Here is a 12,350-nt window from a genome sequence, read left to right on the forward strand (position 1 = left end):
AGATGTACCAAATGTGTTTTGAGTAAAGTCTGTTCTATCCCGCACGCAAAGCCGTAAAACACGAATAGGTTAAATAGCACTAAATGTCACTCTCTATTAGGTTAAAGGTCAGTAAATCAAATCCTTCTTTGTTTCATATAAAAAACGACAACTTCAGGTCGTCTTTACGTATCTTTAGAGAACATCACTTTTTCCTACACCTATTTTTCATGGAAGTTCTATCACAAATTAACGAAAAAATGAAAAGAAAATAGGGGGTTATGTAGTTCCTAGTGAAATGCCAGTCAGTTGTGGTCTGCTACCCTAAAAATGGCGCATATTTGCTCTCGTCCGCGCAATAAACACCTGCTTCCGGTTTCGATCTGCAAAACTTGCCATGTGGGGTGTATGAACATGAAAACCGTCTCATTTCATGCAGAATGTATTCTAGTAGTGAAAAATGGTGATTAAAGCACTCGTTCTACACGAATTTGCGCAAAAAATGGGAAAATTAGGATCTATTTATTATGGACTTCTTTCGACTACACCACGGAAGCACATTTTTCGACCGAATTACTGACCTTATACCTATAAGAAATGTTTCTTATCAAATATCACACAATTTTCATCTCTATTTTCAAGAAAGATGTAATGCCAAACATATTGCCAAGTTTCATTGTGAAATTTCGAGATTTTAGAGAAATATAGACATTTAATAGAAGCCACCCCCTACCAATTTACTGGGCTAAATTTTGGCCCTATGGTCCTTTTATTGTATATTTTGGTAAAAGTTTCACTCGCTTGCATTATTTTTCACTTGGATTCTGAAATATCATTCATTCCGTCATGAAAAAGACCCAGAAGGATGCATTTTGTGCATTTTCTGACATTACGGAGACAAAATATTGGCTTTTTAATCCCAGAAATCGCTGCTGAATAGGCGCATCTACTCAAAATATGGTCAAAATTCAAAATTTTTCAAATTTCAATATTATTTTGCATTGGAAACACCCTTTTATATCATATACAACCGATCTATGACTATTAAGACTAATTGCGATGTGTTTCGAGAAAGTCTTATTTCAGCTCTTATAGGTTAAAGGTCAGTAAATCAAATCCTTCTTTGTTTCATATAAAAAACGACAACTTCAGGTCGTCTTTACGTATCTTTAGAGAACATCACTTTTTCCTACACCTATTTTTCATGGAAGTTCTATCACAAAATAACGAAAAAATGAAAAGAAAATAGGGGGTTATGTAGTTCCTAGTGAAATGCCAGTCAGTTGTGGTCTGCTACCCTAAAAATGGCGCATATTTGCTCTCGTCCGCGCAATAAACACCTGCTTCCAGTTTCGATCTGCAAAACTTGCCATGTGGGGTGTATGAACACGAAAACCGTCTCATTTCATGCAGAATGTATTCTAGTAGTGAAAAATGGTGATTAAAGCACTCGTTCTACACGAATTTGCGCAAAAAATGGGAAAATTAGGATCTATTTATTATGGACTTCTTTCGACTACACCACGGAAGCACATTTTTCGACCGAATTACTGACCTTATACCTATTAGGTTACATTCTACCAATTCAATTCCTTATTTATTTCATATTAATAACAAAACATTCAGACCTTATTTTCAGCACTTTAGAGCATTTCAATGATATGAAAACCATGTATGATCATTTAGTATAACATGTCTTCTTATCAAAAATAGAAAAATATTGACATGTTATGTTGTATATAAGAAAAATAATCTGTTCTGAGAAACATCACCCTCTAAAAATGCCCCTATGAAAACAGCCGTTTAGCAATTACGCATAGGTAGACATTTTTCGCAAAGAATAAAACTTATTCCAGGAAATTTACAATGAAAATGGTCTAGATCTATTCTCAATACAATAAGCAATAAACATAAGCCAAAAATTTAACTGTCACCTCCTCATTTCACTCATTATACCAGATTTCATCCATAGCATGGAACTACATTTTGGAACTACATTTTGGACTACTTCACTTCCGGTTTGGTGTAATCCGTCCTAGTCACAATAAGGTAAATAGTTTTCCCTATATATTCTATATAAAACTGACCTTTTCTAAAGAGCTACCAAACATAGCTAGACCCATTTCAGAAAACAAATCCTTACCTCATTTTAAAGAGTTATGATAAAACTGATATAAAATGAAGAGAAAAGTAGGGGTCATGTCTCTTCTAAGAGAGATTTCTCTGGTAACATTTGCTTACTGTAAACTGACACCAAAATCACACTGCTGTGACCTGGAAGTACTACTCATACTAAAACTGAGCTTGACTTCACCAAATACAACCTGCTCTCCCATTTTTCCTACCAAAATGTCAAAAATACATCCACAATGAAATTTAAACAGAAACTCGCTTCAATTTAGACCTCTGTTGGCATGCAAAGTGAAAAAATAGTGTTCAAATACCTGGCAGCCATTACGCGACTAGACCAGATGGCTCCCACGCTGGCTCCTTTAGTTTAGTTTGGCCTATTAGGCATACAGTTTATAACACAAACTACATTTTCTTGAAGAATATTGTCAGTGCTAAATAAAAATCAAAAGAAAAGTGGTGTATGATCAAAGTTTCCATGAAAAATATTGTCATGGCGTTATTTCATGATCAAAATGCTATCTTCATGTCAAGCATAAATCTGTCATGTGGTTTTACCCAAAAAACTGCAAAGAAAATAAGGAAAATAGCTCTACACAGCGAAAAAACTGAGGACTATTTGTATCTATTTGCATAATGGCGGATACAAATAGTCCTCAGTTTTTTCGCTGTGTAGAGCTATTTTCCTTATTTTCTTTGCAATTTTTTGGGTAAAATCACATGACAGATCTATGCTTGACATGAAGATAGCATTTTGATCATGAAATAACACCATGACAAAATTTTTCATGGAAACTTAGATCATACACCACAAGTATAATTTTTGGGGTCTCATTTTTTAGCTGATTTTGCAGTTTGTGTGTTTGACTGAAATTATTTTTCTTGCATCAAAATGACCCCCACTTTTCTTTTGATTTTTAGTTAGCACTGACAATATTCTTCAAGAAAATGTAAGTTACAGAAATTTAAAATGGGTCCTGATGTGTGCTGCGGTCATTGGAAATAGCTCTATTTTATATAGAATAAAGAACAACAACTATTTAGTGTGTTATAACCTAAATAGAATAATGGCGCTGAAAAAAATGGTAGTCGCATAATGGCGGATTCTTCTTCTTCCTTCTTCCGTTATCGATGCAGGGTCAAATAACTGACATTGTCGCATCGTGATTCAAATAGTCCTCAGATTTATTGTTCTGTAGGGCTTTTTTCCTTATTTTTTTGCACCTTTTCGCTGAAATCACATGACAGATCTATGCTTGACATATAGGTCGCATTTTCATAATGAAATAACAACATGACAGAATTTTTCATGGAACCTTAGATCATACACCACCACTACAATTTGGGGTCTCATTTTTAGCTGATTTTGCAGTTTGTGTGTTTGACTGAAAATATTTTTCTTGCATCAAACATGACCACTACTAAAGCTGAAGTTACACGACATAAACAAAAATGTTGCAGGCTCGGTTTGTTTCAGAAATGCAAGCTATCGTCCATGTAACCCTTGTTACCCCTAATCCAAAAACATTCAGCTGAAATTGCGTTTTCATAATTTTTTGTGACGTGCTGTAAGCTTTAGTTACCTGGTGTGGCCCTTGTATTCCTGTATACAGAAATATTCAGCTGAAATTGAGTTTTCATTTTTTGTGTGACCTGTTTCAACCTTCTATCGTTGGGTGTAACCCTTGTAACCAAGTATCCAGAAACATTGTGCTGAAACTGAAATTTAATAATTATTGTGATCAGCTGAATCCCCATGTTGCCTGGTGTTACCCTTGTAACTTGTAACAAGAAACATTCTGCTGAAATTGAGTTTTCATAATTACCGTGGCATGCTGTAACCCCATGTTGCCTTGTGTAACCTTTGTAACCCAGTATTCAGAAACATTCAGATCAAATTTAGTTTTTCAATTATTTTGCAACCTGCTGTATTCTTTTGTTGCCTGTTGTAACCCCGTATCCAAAAACATTCTGCTAAATTAAAAGTTAAATATTTATCTGTGTATTGCTGTGAACTACCATAACCTTTTATTGACTGATGTTACCATGTATCATAAAACATTTTGTGATTGCATTTAGAAAAAGTGTCCCCAACAGTGTGAAAAACTGTAACCTGTAACCCATCTTAAAAGCACATATGCTTGGGAATTTGGGTTGTTTTAAGGACATGTCCTTATTTTACATCCTGGTATAACACTTTTTAAATATTGTGTGCCAAGCAAGGGAGACCGCCGCATTTTACCTCCTGGTGCACCGACTGACACAGTAACACCCCTTTTTTAAATGCTGTGTGCCAAGCAAGGAAACTACCACTACCATTTTTCACGTCTTTGGCATGATGCGGCCGGGATCGAACTGTCGACCTCCCACAATAAAAAAAAAAGTGGCGTCTACCTAGCTTGGCACACAGCATTTAAAAAAGATTGTACCAGGAGGTAATACTAGAACTGTCAAAGGAGTGACTTATACCCCCCCCCCCACCCCCCCCAACAATACGGTCTTGTCGCAGAAGAATGGCAACCATAAGAAATTTTTAAGATACTTAGAATAATATAAAACGTAAAAAACTTAATACTTAAAAAAAATATTTTACTCGTCTTTAGAGTACTTCATCCTGGGCTTCCGCGGCACATATAAGTAATACTAGTATATGTGCCCAGGATGAGGGATGAGGTAAATATAAAAACCTCTAATATTGGGATACACTAAAAATGAATACAAAAAAGTGTCTTACCGACACATGTTACCACAGAAAAATGTATTTACATTTTACATAGGACTAATAATAAAAAAGTTAGCAAAATACCTAAAATATTGAAAATCTAAAAGTAGACCAATTCTTGGAATTTAAGGGGAAGTAACTCAGTACAAAGTTAAAAAAGGTTACTTCTCTTTGGCTCTAAGCCAATCAGAATGATATATAGTGATAATGCATCAAAATTTACCTAAAATTCTAAGTAAAAGGGGGCATAATTCATGAAAATTTGGTGTCAGAGTTATGCACCTTGTGTCACATGATGTGGGTGATAAGATGGAACAGATACTTACCTGACCTTATTATACCCCCACCAAACATGTTTGTGGCGGGGGGGGGGGGGGGGGGTGGGAAGGCTATATAGGGGTCAGTTTTGTTGCGTCGCGAAATCTATTATCTCAGTTGTTACTAAATTGATTTGATTCAAACTTAAAATAGATGTTCCACCTTATCACCCCCATCATGTGACACAAGGTGCATAACTCTGACACCAATTTTTCATGAATTATGCCCCCTTTTACTTAGAATTTAAGGTTAATTTTGATGCATTTTCATTATATCTCAGTTATTACTAAATGGATTTGATTTAAACTTAAAATATTGTGGAAGAAATGCAGGTAGATTTTACTTCTGCCCCAAGGTTATTTTTGAATGAAGTGAGCAAAATTCGAAACAGACCCACAGGATTCGACCTTAATTTTTCAATGTTGGAGTTAGAATTCTGTCTCATTAAATCTGTTCACCCTAGAAAAAATTATATTTACAGTTTTATTTTTTGTTTTATAATTGTTTAACAATAGTTTAATGCGTCTTTTATCAAAATTAATGCTGTAATTAGTTCTCTGCAAACGTTTTAGATAGTGGCCATCACATTGAAATTTGTCTCTACTTGAGCTTGAGGAAATACTATAAATTATACAAAATTTACAAAAAAACTGCACGGTAAAAGTTGTTAAAAATTTGCTACACAGTGCGAAATATGGTCAATTTTAAGAATATATCAAGCAAATGCTATTTTTAAACATAACTATTAGGGGTCCAATACCTTAATTGTATGCCCATTACAATGAACTGGAAAGTCAGGAATTTTATTGAGCTTACGTCTAGAAACAAATAAAATACATTCTGTCTTTCCTAAGTGTAGTGACAGTTTGTTATCTATCAGCCGTTTACATGTACTAGAATTAGAAAGTTCACCGCCTAAAACAGAATTGATCACATCAGGGTTCTTATGGGAAAAAAGAATCGCGCTGTCATCAGCATACAAAATTAACTTGCAGTTTATGCTAATGCTAATACCCATATCATTCACATAGCACCAAAAAACGCTGTCATCAGCATACAAAATTAACTTGCAGTTTATGCTAATGCTAATACCCATATCATTCACATAGCACCAAAAAATAAAGGTCGCAGTATACTACCCTGGGGAACACCGCAAACTATACTATCAAAATCTGACATAGTATTATTAACATGACTAGCTTAAGTATGAGCGGAACCACTCTACAGACTCGATGCCAATCGCCTTTAATTTAAGACATGATATCTGATGGTCGACCGTACCAAAAGCTTTTTGAACATCTAACATAATCATCCCTGTATACAGTCCTTTTGATGTTTGATTTCTTATGTGATCAGACAAGTGTATAATGCATGAGTCAGTAGAGTAGTTTCCTCTAAAACCGCTTTAGAATTCATATGATAAACCATATATTTTGACTAGGAAAGATTTCAACTGGTTATATACAGCCCTCTACTATTGACAAAATACTTACAGGTCTATAATTGGATACATCAGACCTATCTTTTTTCTTAAATAAGGGCTTCACCTTGGCACTTTTTCAAATCTTCACGTACAGTATTGCTAACAATTGAACTTTTCACTAAAAAGTAACATAAACTATAAGGTAAGCTGCTACATCATTCAAAAATATGGGTATTAGCATTAGCAAAAACTGCAAGTTAATTTTGTATGCTGATGATAGCGCTATTCTTTTCTCCCATCAGAACCCTGATGTGATCAATTCTGTTTTAGGCGGTGAACTTGCTAATTCTAGTACATGTAAACGGCTGATAGATAACAAATTGTCACTACACATAGGAAAGACAGAATGTATTTTATTTGGTTCGAGACGTAAGCTCAATAAAATTCCTGACTTTTCAGTTCATTGTAATGGGCATACAATTATTAAGGCACAGGACTCTGTAAAATACTTAGGTGCTCAGCCACTACTACTGTTACCAGTACAGTAAACCTCGCTTATAAGGAACAGCTTGGGACCTCTAAAAATTGTTCCTTATAACCGAGGTTCCTTATATCCGTATAGCGTACTAATTCCTTGTAACCGAGGTTTGTATAATGAACACCATTTGTATAGCGATATATATTTGACCGACGTTTGAAAAGGGCTCCGGGACGACTATGAATCTTTATGTGAGAAATTTGTGAGTCTAGTACAAGTCCTTTCCTATAGAGATGGTAAGGTAAACTGACTGCGTGTATATGACTGAAATAGTGTCGAAACACGGCGTTTAAACCTAAACTAAGCCAAAATGTACGTCGGTAAAAATGACGTGATTTGTGTTATTTTTTGTCGGCTATTTCGATTTTCTTTTTTAGGAGAGCACTATATTATGATTATAAGATATGTTGCAGCCCTTACCTTGCTCGGTAGCATGTTATGTGAATAGGCATCAATACTAATATAAAATAATTGTTCAAATAATTAATACAAAAATGTTAAATTAGACTACCAATTAAAATTTAAAAGTAGGGTGTTTATACAGTGCATTACGACTAGACAACGGCGCCATACATACGGACTAAAGGGAAAATTATACCTATAGTTTTGCTATTGTCAATTTTAGCACCTGCTATAATTTTACAATTGAAAATTTGGTAAACTAGACTGTTTGCCATTGTTAATCACGCGTAATTAACACATTTATTTAGGATAGTATGACATGACCGTGTCCACGAATGATTTTCGTTCACTACTGTTAACATGAAATACCTAATGCATGTAGCTCTCAAACATAATCTCGAGTAACTATAAGTAAATGATGCATGATGATATTATTTATTTTCTTTTTATCATATCCGTGAAATAACAAACTAAAGATTATAGAAATGAAATAATATATGTTTATTCATGTGCATAAACGCGCGTGAAAGTGCCGACGTTACTCTGACGTCATCAGCGATTTTTCCCGTTTATTTCCAGTTTTCAATAATGTTTATTCTTTATGTCTGTTCGCTATAACCGAGGGGTTTTCCATTAATGTTCGTACTTTGGGACTAGAAAAAGTGTTCCTTATAACCGAGTGTTCCTTATAACCGAGTTCCCTATAACCGAGGATTTTTATATTGAATAAAGAAGGAATTAGATCGGGGAATTGAAAACTGTTCCTTATAACCGAGTGTTCCTTATATCCGAGTTCCTTATACGTGAGGTTTACTGTATTATCAAAAAGTCAATTCAAGATTAAAGTTTTTATATAGGCAAAAAGCTTTTTTAAATGAAACTTTAAGAAAAACTCTATGGAATTCACTCTTACAGAGCCATTTTGATTGTGTTAGTTCATCATGGTATTGTAGGCTCTCAAAACATATGAATGCAGAAAAAAAACAAGGATGAATGTCACTTTGCTAGTTTTACTTATAAAGTTTCTTTGTAATATAAGGAAGTAGAACTGCCAGTGGGGTTGAGGGGGTAGGCCTTTATCAATTTGATATGTTGGTAAAAGAAGCATCCTGAAGGTATATAACATTAACAAAACTTACTCTCAGGTAATACACATAATGCCATACAGATTATAATAAACACGCCAATCTCTTATTCATATGATAATACATGTACAGGTTAAAATATATAGGTGTGTGTAGTGGCACAATGCTGTTATTAAACACAATACTTAAGATATATACTTGAAATATATGTAAACTTACATATGCATTAAAAGTATACAATTACACATTATACATATACATAACAAACACATGCTTACCAAGTTGTGGACTAAAAATGCACCAACACTATTTAACACCACCATTTTCATCACAATAAACTCAACTGCACATTCTCTCTGAGTCAGGTTAATGGTCTGCAAATGATTAAATTGTTAAATGTGTAATTAAAAAATGAGACAGAGATATGTGAGAAGACTGTCATTTATGAAGCATGAAGTTTACTCAAAATATACTAATCTGTCTAGGTAAGAAAATCCCAAACTGTAAGGTTAAATTCATCATTTATCACTTCATAAGACCAGTAAAACTGATAGGTACATTACAAATGAAATTAACTTTTAATAATAATTCCATCCATAAAATCATATGCTACAGATAAATCTAAAATGACTGAGCCATCACGTACACAGTATCAAAGTTTTCCAGGTAGTAAGATTTTGGTCACTAGATGCCTAAACCAATCAGAATACAGTCTTCTAGTGGGAACAAATTGACCAAGTTAAAAACACCTGACTGAACACAAACTGCAATTATGGTCAAAGGGAAGTAACTCAGCTATAAAACCTACTTAATCCAAACCTTTAAATTCAAGACTGCCACACATATTCAACAGGGAAATTTACGTTCTAAAAGTGACAGAGTCTCCCCAAACGTAAACACAGCACGCAGACGCGCACACGACCAACACACACACACTCACACAAAGCAAAGTCCGACATATCATAAAGAAATATTTAAAAGGTGCAAGGAACAGCACCAGTATAATATAAAGTAGAGGTAACAGTACCAATTTTTATGTACCAGCTATAAATTGTTGTAAAACTTGAACTTCTAACTATAATAGTATTTTAGACTGAACTGAAGGAGTAAATATGCTCTTAAAAAGGAAGTTAAGAAACATTTGATTTAAATATGAAGTCGGCTGAGGATTCCAGTTACATTTATTTTTAAAGTGTATAATAGTAAATTGTAGATTTTATGTGATATGATTTTTATTGTGATAACATTGTTCGTGTAATATATTCATGTCAAGTGTTGACAACATATTTGTGGGCTAATATAGCACAAACGATAAAAGTATCATTATTAGTATACTCTTGTCCATTATGACAATATGTTCAAGGACCCTGTTGGAAATAAGCCGTAAGGCTTTTACAGGTTATCCTGTGTACAATCTGACTAAAGTACTTGATCTTCTAAACGAATATCTGAGGATGACCTATTCACATTCATCTTTCTGTATATCTGGATTTCCGATATTTCTATTTTTATTTTTGCAAATCTATATTTTTAACCAATCAGACGATTCGTTTAAACAAGCATTTGGCTGAACCATCAAAATAGCGTCGAATGTCACAGGATGAGAAAAATGTGCAGTCAGTCCGGGGCTCGAACCCGGGACCCCTTACTTACAGGGCGAGTGCCGACTGAGCCAACCGGCTGCCTGACACATATTCTCCACTTACGTGACCAAGTCCGTACCGTGACATATGATACCTCTCAAAACACGAAGGCGCAGACATGATGTGGTCATCATAATAAACATGAAAAAAACAGGCTAAATATAGATTTTTTAACTTCTACTTTCACTTTCAAAATGTTGAAAGCAAGGCCCTGATTGGCTGGCGGAAGGGTCGTCAGAACGAGTCTATCAATAGCACGTCCTCAGATCCAAAGCGTATTGTTAATTGGAGATGCACTTTAGTCAGATTGACCCTGTGTATTATATATGTTTTAGCAGTACACTAGTCACAAAAAAATTGTCTGTGATATCAAATTATGTTTTAAATATGTGCTATAGAATTGTGTGATATTTGTTGTACCTGTATGACATACATGTATATATTTGCACGAATAAATCTATCTATCTACGATGCACGACACATCAAAAATTTCCTTATTATATTTTCTAAAATAAAGTACAGTCTTATTGCAGTTGACCATAACCATCTCGCACCCACAAGGAACCTGAATTACCTGATTCCACAATCACAATCTCATACGCAATACCATTCTAACTCCTTTTTTCCAAGAACAGTTCGTTCCTGGAATGATTTCCCCCCATACATACAATCCAGTCCCAGTTTGATTCTATTCACTGAGAGGCTGGCAACTGTAACCATCTAATCTATATCTATGTTTTTAATCTTAGTAATTGTTGGTCTTTTTAACTTTGCATCTAATGACTTTGCTAATCTTTTAACAGTCTGTCCCTGAGGTATTCGTCCCTGACAAGCGCCTCGCAGTTATAATCAGAATTGATTCTTGGGCACTACACTGTAGATGTAGATGTAGGTGAGCGTGCATAAAGAAACAGATTACAACGCCTATTTCACCCAAAGCTTGAATATTGCTCTTCAATATCCTTAGGACGGCCAGCACATATTTATGCAATCTCGCCAGGCACATGTATGTTTTTGACAACACAGAAAATGACGTCACTCGACCTTCAGCTATTTCCGGAAGTAAATAAAATGAAAGTAGAAATGCTAAACTTGAAAACGAAAGCCGCATTTTGATTCGTAGATAGTCAGGGGTCACGCGCAGGGGTCACCCCGTCTAAATGTATGCGCGTGGACTTTTTTTTTTTTTTTTTTTTTTTTTTTTTTGCTATTGGGGAGCCAATTTTCAGCACTTTATTACGAATTGAAATTACCTGGGCTTTAGTACAGCATGTCAGCTTTTAATCTATGAAAAAATATTTGAGCTCTGGATAAACAGAAATCCCACAGGGGTCCGTAACGGACCAAGGGTATATTGATAATTTTGGAACTTCATCAAATCGCTCAAAATGTCATTTTTGATGTTGTCTGAGAGTGTCAGTATATGCCTCAGATATAAGATATAACCGTATTTGAGAGCTGCAGACCTAGATATTTCAGAAATATTTTCAAAATAAGTTTCGTGTAATAAATGTTGTTTCTACGGAAGCGTGAAAGGGCCATCAGACGCTAATACGTTTTAGTACGTTAAGGCTGCGGAAAGGATATGGCACTCTTGGCAAAAATCCCCTACATTCAAAATTGAACGACTACAACGATCTGCAGCTCGATACGTATGAAACAACTATGGCCAAACAAGCAGCGTCGCTCAGATGCTTAAAGATCTCAACTGGCAATCCTTGAACAACGCCGTATCAATAATTCCCTTATTATATTTTTCAAAATGAAGCAAGTTAACATCAGCTCATGAGCTATTTTCCGACAAACATATATAAAACAGAGATTAACAATGATAAAGCAGCTAAAAAGGAAAACATAATAATATGCTTTAAGCATGTTGTATCATATATATGTTGAGTAAGATATTAAGAGATTTAGATTAAAACAAGTAATTTCTATGAAAGGTTTAAGGTATACATAAGACAAATTAGCAATAGTATTAAATAATTTCATGAAAACATAAAAATAATAGTAATTATTAATATAGCTACTATAATAATTTTAAGACATATTTAAATATAACAAATTTATAGAACATACAAGAGGGCCAAGATGGCCCTATGTCGCTCAC

This window comes from Mercenaria mercenaria, chromosome 8 (assembly GCF_021730395.1).
Source record: "Mercenaria mercenaria strain notata chromosome 8, MADL_Memer_1, whole genome shotgun sequence".
NCBI classification, from domain to species: Eukaryota; Metazoa; Mollusca; class Bivalvia; order Venerida; family Veneridae; genus Mercenaria; species Mercenaria mercenaria.